The 10,603-nt window shown below is 29.3% G+C and overlaps 1 long non-coding RNA gene across 1 annotated transcript; it reads right to left on the minus strand.

The window, feature by feature from the left end:
• Positions 1 to 1,001: 1,001 nt before the first annotated feature.
• On the minus strand, positions 1,002 to 10,289 carry LOC145054767 (uncharacterized). Its single transcript, XR_013684920.1, has 12 exons — positions 10,110 to 10,289; positions 9,261 to 9,543; positions 9,117 to 9,181; positions 7,473 to 7,539; positions 6,971 to 7,103; positions 6,796 to 6,896; positions 5,050 to 5,351; positions 4,193 to 4,365; positions 3,494 to 3,566; positions 2,790 to 3,275; positions 1,386 to 1,583; positions 1,002 to 1,205 (listed from the first exon to the last, which is right to left on the minus strand). It is a non-coding gene; the product is annotated as an uncharacterized LOC145054767 (long non-coding RNA).
• Between the last annotated feature and the right edge of the window lie 314 nt (positions 10,290 to 10,603).

Below are 10,603 nucleotides of genomic sequence, written 5' to 3' on the forward strand. Positions count from 1 at the left end.
CAATTAAAAATCTTGGAAAATATAGGGGTAGGAACTCACTGTTAGTTGCGTGAAAGTGTCGAACAACGAAACTGGAAATGAAGACCCTCGGGTTGATGTACGCGACACTTAACGGGATCCTAATAAAAATTAAATACATATATGTATTTTATTAGCAAAACCATTAATTATAGTGTTGGAAAAACACTTGCTTTTGGGTTTAGAAATGTTACCGGGACTCGATTGAATCGGAAAAAGCGGGTTTTCAGCCAAGTTCACGATTTGGGAAGGTTTGCGGACGTGAATTGTTCTCGGCCGTGTACAGCCCTTGAATGGTTTACGGTCGTGATTAGTGTTCTTGAAGAAAATATGAAGGTTTGAAGGGTTCACAACTGTGAATTGATTTCGGCCTTTGAAGTATTTGAAGGGTTTGCAGCCATGAATTCAAGAACAACAATATTGGATTCGATGAAAAACGCATTTTATATGCTCCACTTTTGTTTGTTCTTTATCCATAATAACAGGCTACATACTTAAACTTTATTTGTAACAATTTGGCATTTTACTATTATTGATAAAGAGATCTAAGTATGTTGCATAATGAGTGACAACTTGTAAGCAATTATGATGCTTTTATACAGTATGTAAGTATATTGTCTATATATTGGTAAAAAGAAAGAAGTATGTTGCTATTTCCTGAAATTTACCCTATAAAAAAACAAAGCGATGCCATACAAATACAAATTTATAGCATCCTACTATCTTCATACAACACTGTGCTTTCAAAAATCAACCCAGTTTTAGCAATGCCATACAATGACAAAGCGATTTCATTGCTTAATTAGGTGAAATGTTTTAGAAGATAATGTCCTAATAAACAAAAATAAAATAAAAAACGAGATGAAAGTACAATGCTATCTATAATTTGGTAGAGTTTTCAATGCATAATGTGAATGCCCTGATAAGAAATAAAAAAGATGAAAGTACAATGCTATAAATGGGTACACTTCTGTCTAGTTAAAATTTATAAGATATGTAATAATACTTTATGGTATGCCAAACATCATAAAGGAATAATTGTAGTATTGTCTAGTTAAAATTATAAAGCTGCATTTTGTACTGTTTAAAATTGTTAATTGCTACCAAAAGAATTTACCATTTCGATTAACTTCTTTTTGCTTCTCCTTAATCAGCTTTAACAACCATAGAACCTCAATCTCAGATGTCTGCACCTTTAACAAATCAGAATATTAGAAAGATAAACAAGATGAAATTATAGATCACACTTAAAAAAATCATGAATATATTCTTCCTTATGACATTCACAAATGCACATGAAAAGTTCAGAGATGTTAATAACAAATAAACAAGATGAAATTAGGGCACAAAATAATGTAACAGCATACCCGATGATAAAACAACAATAACATATTGCTACTGAAAACTTCAGAAAAGATCGTATTGCTCTTATGGCATACAATATTTTGTCTGCAAAAATCACATCCACTCTTCCAATGCAGATTACATGTGTATGCATAATTGCATAACATACAGAGATTCAAAAGACGAGGCTAACCTTTCTCACAACACAATTTCAAGTTGTCCTACACGAATGAAAATACAGTAATTAAGTAAAAAAGAAACAGCAGTTTGTCATGATGTGATTAAGTACAACTATAAAATCATTATCATAAAAGGTAATTTGGAAAGGACATAATAAGGTTTCCAAATGAAAGTACTACAACCCCTTACCATGTAGGAAAAAAGGAATAAGTGGAAAGAAAAGATTCAACTTTGGTAGAATTGAAAAGAAAAGAAAAGGAATAAGTGAATAAGAAACAGAAACCTTTGGTGTATAACATATTGTAGCAACAAACATTATCTGGTTTTAGTTGACGAAAAGAAAAGGGTGATGGATTGGTTGTTATGACACAGGGATTCTTCAAAACAGAGTAAAAACTCTATAATTATTATTCCATTATAATCAAAAGTTATATCAAAACCCTATATATATATATATATATATATATATATATATATATATATATATATATATATATATATATATATATATATATATATATATATATATAAGTGTTAATGGATAACCCTACCCTAAATTAAAAGATACTAATAGATATCCTAACTTTAAATAAAGATAACTACTAATTTGAAATAATAATAAACGTTAAATTATTGGAGAAGTATCATGTTACTTCCCTAAAAAACACCAATTCTTATGGCAGAAATCATGAAAGATTGACTCGTGTTATTGGAGATGTTTTAAGTCTGTTATCATAGAGAGAGTTAGCAAAAAGTCGAACACTAAATTGTACAAATTTACCCTTCATGATCAATATATGTTTTTCAAAAAAAAAAGTATGGATTTACAGTAATAAAAGCTATAGTTTCTTCATTTTTGATCAGAACTAGTAGCAATATCAGGAAGCTATACAGCTGATGGATATGTCCTTTTTTGGAAACAATAAGACTGAATATGATCAAAAAGTATAAACAAATGGAATGAAATAGATTTAAATAAAGAAGATAAATTTGTATGTATGTATGTATGTTGTTTTTCACCTTGGTTGCTTGCTTCTGAAACATAATGAACCCTAATTAATGAATGTCCCCTGTCAGGATTTTTGTTACTATTTGTATAGCCAATGGTGATCTATGAGCATATTATTAACGAATCATGATTTCAAAATATTTTGGAATTAAGTGCATCAGTGTAGATAGCTGGGGATACGGAGGGCATTTTTGTCTTTTACTCAAACAGAAAGATCAAGAGTCAGTTCCCATCCCACCTTCCACCTTTTTGGTTGGGATATAAAATTGAAATTTGTTTTCATCATTGGATGTATGTATACTTCATTTCAGGAACATCCACACGCTTTACCTCTAAAACAAGCGGAATAGCATACATGAATCAATATTGGTTTAAATGCAAGAATTAGCAATCTACTTTTATTGATTTGTGTATTACAGCATTGTACTTTGAAAAATCTGCATAGAATTTTCATAATATAATGCCTTTATAAGAAAAAAGTTCAAAATTACAATGTTGTCACAGAAAGAAATGGATGTACGATGCTACAATGAACAAACTATTTAAAAAAAAAAGCTAACTACAGAGAGAGAGAGGACCTGAAGATCTATTTTAGGGTTTAAACCTAGCAATGCACTTTCAGTGATTTCTTATTATATATATAGCATCCTGTTTTCCTAGAGACAAGGTTGATGGCCAAGTTTATCTTTTATTTTGGTGTTATACATAGGAGATGCATTCTTGCCTGAAAGATAATAAATATCACACAGATTACTATGTGTATGAAAAAAGGAATAAGTGGAAAGAAATCGGAAATCAAAATGGCAAAAATCATGAAAGATTGATTGACTCATGTTATTGGAGATGTTTAAGTATGTTAACATGATAACAAGAGAGAGTAGTTACAATTATATTAAACAATGAAAAAAGAGTAGTTACTATTGTTAAAAATGACAAAATTACCTCCTCAGAATATATGCATTCATCAACTTCTTTTACAAGCCACACTATGCTTTATTGCCACATCAACCCTTACCTGTGTCCAAAGAGGGTAATATTGCAATTTCAAACTATTTGGTGTATTATATCAAAATTTAATAACTCATTTACACCAAACTTACTGTCCTGTATAAAACTGGACATGATCCCAAATATGACTCCATGTTGTTCCTCTAAAAACAAAAATAAAACATTTCTATCTGTACACATCGCATGTTTTATCTGATACAAAAAGGCCAACATAAAGCATGCAAACTTAAAAAGAAGAGTAAAATACACTTTTGGTCCCTGATTACACCTAATTTATGAATTTCACATGTAACATTTATGGCCCCTGTTCCAAGTAAGGATAGCTGATTATATATGAACAATAATTAAAAAGAAAAAAAAACAAACATCATAAACCTCAAAGAAGGACCAAAACTAAAAAAAATCAGCTACACTCAGTGACCAAAAATGTAATATTACTCTAAAAAGATATATAGATGCATCATTCATATATATCACATATTGTTACTTAACTATTATTACAGAATCATTGATATTTACACCCTTATTTGAGATTCAATGAGACTAAAAGTGTAGCTTTAAACCATAACATGAAAACTAAATAAGAACATAAAAAGCATCAAGGGTTTTATAGTGTTAAGGGTAAAAACATACACTTTGATTCTCAGGGGCATCTTCTTTTCCTTTTCTCCACCATAAGTTGTTTACAATAGCAATTAATGTCATACTAATGTAAGTAAAAAATTTGGGGTTATGTTATTTGACTGAAGTGAAATTTTTCAAGATTTTTTCATCATTACCAACCCAATGAGAGAATGCACAAAGCCCTGAAAGAAATTGATAAAAAGGAATAAATAAGAAATGTGATGATTCATGGATATGTTAAAGAGAAGAAAAACAAGTATCTGTCTGATTTGGTAAATGTTAAAGTACATAATGCAAAACATTATTAAATGATCAACAAAATCAAAGAAACACATTCTGAAATAAGCCTACCAGACATTGTCAAAATCAGATTTTAGAAAGAGAAAAAAAACCCAATGAAAAGATAGAGAAGAAAGACCCAATGAAACGATCAACAAAACTACAGAAAAACCATGTAACAAAGGAATAATTCCCACTTAAGATAAGAAAAGATTCAATTTTGGTAGACTTGCAAAGAAAAAAAAAAGAATAAGTGAATAAGAAATAGAAACCACTCCTTTGTCACTTCCCTAAAAACAAAATAAAAGAACCATGTTGAGAGAAAATCATTTTAAAATGATAAAATTTAAACTCTTACAACTGTGTGTAACTTTCACACAATATATTTAGGTAAAAAACCTTACAGATGGGTATAATAATAACCACTCCTTTGTCACCTACTTGAATGAAAGAAAAAAAACATTTCTCAGAGTATCAAATCAAACAACTAACACTAAACTGATAAACTTATACATCAACATTTATCCCTCAGCATTGTAACATGTGATGAATGTTGTGAACATGTAAACAGATAAATTAATTTATACCTCAACATCTGATGCAATTTGAAGTTGAATTAGTGGACTACAACAAGCTCTAAACATTCTTTTGGGGCTTAATGCAACAAAGCTTCATCTTTTTCGTATCATCACACAATGAGATTCAGAAACACATACAAATAACAGGATACACTGTTTTGACCTAACAAAGAACTTGTGTTCTTTAATCTTTAAATCTAGGAAATAGGAAGAGAGTTGATGACACAAAAAAATCACAACACCTCATTTGATTAAGATTTAAGCATTTGATGACCTTATGTCCCAAAAATCAAATTTCAATCTCTAAAATCCTGCAGTAAGACAGAAAATTACAAACATAAGTCCACATATTTTTGTAGCAATGACAATCAAAAAACTCTTTCAGATATGCAAATTGTACAGTAGTTGGTTGACAATCAACACGCCAAATTTATCCTAATATAGTTATATTAAACAGAATCACACAATTTTATATGCAACTTTTAGTTAGATCTAAAATACAGGTCTATTTCTAATTGAGTTAAATCTACAAACAATAAATTATCTTTCCCTAATTGAATCTCTAATAGCCCAATAAGTTGTTTAATATTTTAATTTGGCATGTGATTATGTACATAATAATGTCTTAATAAGAAAAAAAAATAAAAGTACAATTCTATAAATGGGCAGATTATTCCAAGTATAATGACACAATAAGAAAAAAAAAATTGGAAGTACAGTGCTATAATTGGGTAAAAGTTTTAAAGAATATCACAAACACTGTTTCATTCGAAATAAACCACAATAATTCCAATTTTATTTTTCAAAGAGACTATTATATTGAACAATGAAAAAGAGTACTCGTTAGCTGGATAACTACACACCACACTTTCCAACATATGTTTCATTGCAACATCAACCCTTTCAAGAAAAGCATTCCACCAGTGTCCAAAGAGGGCAATAACGTAATTTCAACCAAATTGGTGTATTACATCAAACTTTAATAACACATTTACAACTAACTTCTTGTCCTATATGAAAAGAGAAATCAAAAATCATCCTATATTTTCTTTCTACTTATCCTCCTACTTAATAGATCAAGACAAGTTTCAAAATCAAGAGAGGAGATTAGGAGAAAGAATTAGTGGTTTCCACATGTCATAATCTTATATGAGCAGGAAGAAAAAGTATGATATTTTTTCATATAAAAATAGACATGATCCCGAATATTACTCCATGTTGTTCCTATAAAAACAGAAAGTGTGTTTTTGTATGCACAAATCGCATGCTTTATCTGATACAACAAAGAACATAAACCACATAAACTTAGAAAGAAGAGTAAAATACACTTTTGGTCTCTGATTATAGCTCATTTATGAATTTTGCAATTTTGATCCCAAAATTTTTGAAATTTTACTTTTAACAAGAAAAAAAAACTTTGCAAACCTCAAATAAGGACCAAAACTGAAAAAATAAGGGACCAAAAATGTAATATTACTCTAAAACGATAGATGAGTCATTCACACATTGTTACTTAATTATTGTTACAGAATCATTGATAGTTGTTAATGAAAATTATCTATCTATTAAAAAGTACTTGTATAAAGATATGATCCAGTAACACAAATTGCCACTAGAAAGAATGAGAAGAAATCCATACTTTCTTAATATAATTGGTTTGGCTAAAATCTAACAAAAAAAATATGTTTTTTAACAAAATTTTCATATATAAATATAATATTTTCATTGAAAAATAAGAAATGACTATTATCTCACCAGAGATACAAAAGTAAACACCAGTCCCCTCTTTATATTGACCACCTGTTTTTAACATTTCAGCCCACCCAAGATCACACCATGTGACATTTCCCAATTCGCTAAATAAAAAGTACACTTTTTAAATAAATAAAAAGAATTGAATAAATAACAAATATCATTTATAACGACTTACCAGGTGCAATAATTAAGTGCTGAAGGTGTTTTCAAAAATACTCAACATCTTTTTTTGATTGATTCAACATCAAGTATGTTAATCCCATCAAGATATAATAAACAGAGAATCTGGTTGGAACAGAAGGGTATTTCTGGAAGTACACAAACAGGGATTAGATTCCATTCATTTGTTGTTTTGTGTTTCGTTTGCAATTCTATCAAACGAGTTGAAGTGAAAACTATGTTGAAAATTTCTAATAAATAAATAGAATTGCTATTTACTGAAAAAAAGATTTTATTTTAAAACAATTACTAAACATTAAAATAAAGTAATATGAAGAAATATATAACGGAATTTCGATTCTTCCCTAGGAATGATAAAATCCTTTGAATACAGATTTTGAGGGAATTTGATAGAATCCATTTTTTGTCAACCAAATTTGTAACTGAAGGAATTTCTATATTCCAATTTCTTTAAAATTCTATGCAAGAATAAGCAATAATGCACTTTAAAAACTTACATGTAACATGAATAAATAAATAATGCACTTTATGCCCCCCAAAAATCAATTTTCAATCTCTAAAATCCTGCAGAAACAAAATTACAAACATAAGTTCACATATTTTTGTAGCAATGACCAATGACAATCAAAAACTCTTTCAGATATGCAAATTACACATTAGTTGATTGAGTTAAAATTACAAACAATAAATAATCTTTTCTTATTTGAATCTCTAATATCTCAATAAGTTGTTTAATATTTTAATTTGGCTAGTGATTATGTACTTCTCTCTACCTAATTCAATCCAATAACATTTTCACCCTCAAAACAAAGCAAAACAACTCTTTAACTTAATCAAGACATTTCATCAAACACCTAAAGTGCACAGAAGAACAATCTACAACTTAACAAAACTTTTTTAGGTTTTCAAAACTATTAAAGTTTTACTAACAAAACATCACCACTTGCTTGACCAATCATCTTTTTTTTGTTTGTTCAACATGAAGTATGTTTATCCCATCATTTCCTGAAGATAATAAATAAGCACAAGTTTTAGGAACAAATGGGTATTTCTGGAAAAACACAAACAGGGTCATAGACTCATAGCTACCTGTACACCTGCATATCGTTTCCATAAAGACAAATCACCCAAAACCCTTATTTGAGATTCAATGGAAGTAAAAGAGTACCTTTAAACAATAACATGAAAACTAAACAAGAACATTAAAAGCATGAAGGGCTTTATACACTTCAATTCTCAAGGGTATCTTCTTTTCCTTTCTCCAACATAAGTTGTTTATTTGGTTTCTAAAACCTTTTCTTGTTGCAGAGTAATGAATGAAATTTGTCAAAGGAATTGGAATCCATCATGTATATGGTTGACAGCAAATTAAAAGGATTTTGATTCCATTCATTTGTTGTTTTTTATTTAGATTGCAAATCTATCAAAAGAATTAAAATGAATATTATGCTAAATAATCAAAACATCCTTTAGTGATTTTCTTTATATAAAATGATAGGATAGCTACTTATTGAAAAAAAATTATTTATGAAACAATTATTAAACACTAACTATATCATCATCAAACATGCATACTCTCATTTCATAGACATTTAAGAAAAGTACTAACATTAAAAATGAATTATGACGAAAAATAAATAGATAATAATATAAATATCTACAATTATGAAGTTGTATATTAGGATAAACTAGAGATGAGAATAAAGAAGAAGGCTCAAGATTGGGAAATTAATATTTGGGTTGTAAGGATAAACTTAGTCTTTTTAATGAAGAAATAAATAATAAATTTTAATTCTTCCCTAGGGATGATGAAATCCTTTGAATAAATATTTTGAGGAATAAGATGGAATTCAATTCCATCCATTCCAACTCCTTCAAAAAGTCAAAAGTCATTCAATAAAAGGTTTATGTGGCTTAAATAAGGAACAATACACAATCTGATAGAATTCTTATTTTCTTTGCAATTCACAACAACGGAAGAAAATGTACTTGGTTCCTATGGCATTTGTTCTATTTTATAATATATGTAATATTTTATGGCATGCCAAATATCATAAAAGAATTGTACTATTGTCTAGTTAAAATTATAAAGTTGCAGTTTGTATTGTTTAAAATCATTAATTGCTACCAAAAGAATTTACCATTTTGATCAAACTTCTTTCAGCTTCTTCTTAATATGCTTTAACAACCGAAGATTCTCAGGTATCTGCACATTTAACAAATATTAGAAGGATTAATTGATATGAACATGTATAAAAAGGGAAAATTAAGTAAGTTCAGTCCACTTGTGTAACTTCTGATACAAAGTTAGCAATAGCTGATTTAGCATCCTCCTCAATGAAGCAATTTCTGAACTTCATTTGGTTATAGGTTAAACTCCCAACATAATCATCTCAACCAAGTTCCTAGTTCAAATTTGAAGTCTGAGAGTCAACTGATTTCTCAGGCATTTTATCGAACAGATGGAGGTTGAGCATTTGGTATGTTACGAATTTTGGGTTCTTAGGCTTAGAAAGCTTCTGGTATTACTGTTTATTTGGTTTGTTGATGATCTTACAGGGGCACATCCTAAATAGGAAACAAAATAAACATTAGCTGATGGAGTATTCATCGATCACACACCCATATAAAAGAGATCTGACTAGAACATCACCATCTGATAAAACTGGTTATTCATAAGAGTGCTGACAGAATCTGAAATACATTCTCAAACGACCCAAAAAAATCATCCAACCACACAAGACTGTATCAAATGATCAACAAAGCCACATAAACACGTTCTGAAATAAGCCTACCAGACACGCTTAATCAAGATTTTACAGAAAAAACAAAAAACCCAATAACGATATAGAGAAGGAAACCCTAAAAACGATCGATAAAACTACAGAAAAACTATGTAGTTTCCTTTTGTTTTAATGTTGCAATACAACTTATGCAGCAGTGCAGTTAGAAAATCAGATTTTACAGGGAAAAAAACCGCCAATCAGATAAAAGAGAATTAAAAAAAAGCAACAACTAAACTTCGATCTTTTCTTGTCCGTACATACAGAGGAAACTTCAACTTGAAATTAGAGAAAAAACCTATAGAACTAAAATAAACAGGAGAAGAGAAAATGATAAGAATGAAAACTTACAATGATCTTGATAATTTCTTTGGATTATAGACATGTTTGTGAGTGTCCTGCGAAGGATGGGGCTGCTTGGGTCTCAGGGGAGCGGAGTCAAAAAGATCGGGATGAGTCTCCGGCGGTGTTTGGAGCAGCGAACGGGATGATTGAAGAGGGGAAGAGGGAAGAAGAAAAGATTCTTTTATATTAAGCGCCAATTCACCGACTCAATCTTTCGACTTCTCACTTCCAACGGTTATTTTATAGTATTAAATTAAAATCTCTAAATTACAATACTAACCAAAAAAACATTTTCATTTATCTCAAGCCACCTCACATTAAGTTTTGATTTTTACCGTTTTAATCCATGTTTTTATCTTTTATTATGAAATTGGTCTTATTTTTTCTTTTTTACTTTTATTTGGTTTAAACTTTTTTTTTCTTTTAACTTTTTTACAATTTTCTTTTTATATATTTTCAAAAAACATTCTTTATTTCGAAAACTATTTTGTTACAACTTT

This window comes from Lactuca serriola, chromosome 5 (assembly GCF_051521515.1).
Source record: "Lactuca serriola cultivar US96UC23 chromosome 5, Lser_US96UC23_V15, whole genome shotgun sequence".
NCBI classification, from domain to species: Eukaryota; Viridiplantae; Streptophyta; class Magnoliopsida; order Asterales; family Asteraceae; genus Lactuca; species Lactuca serriola.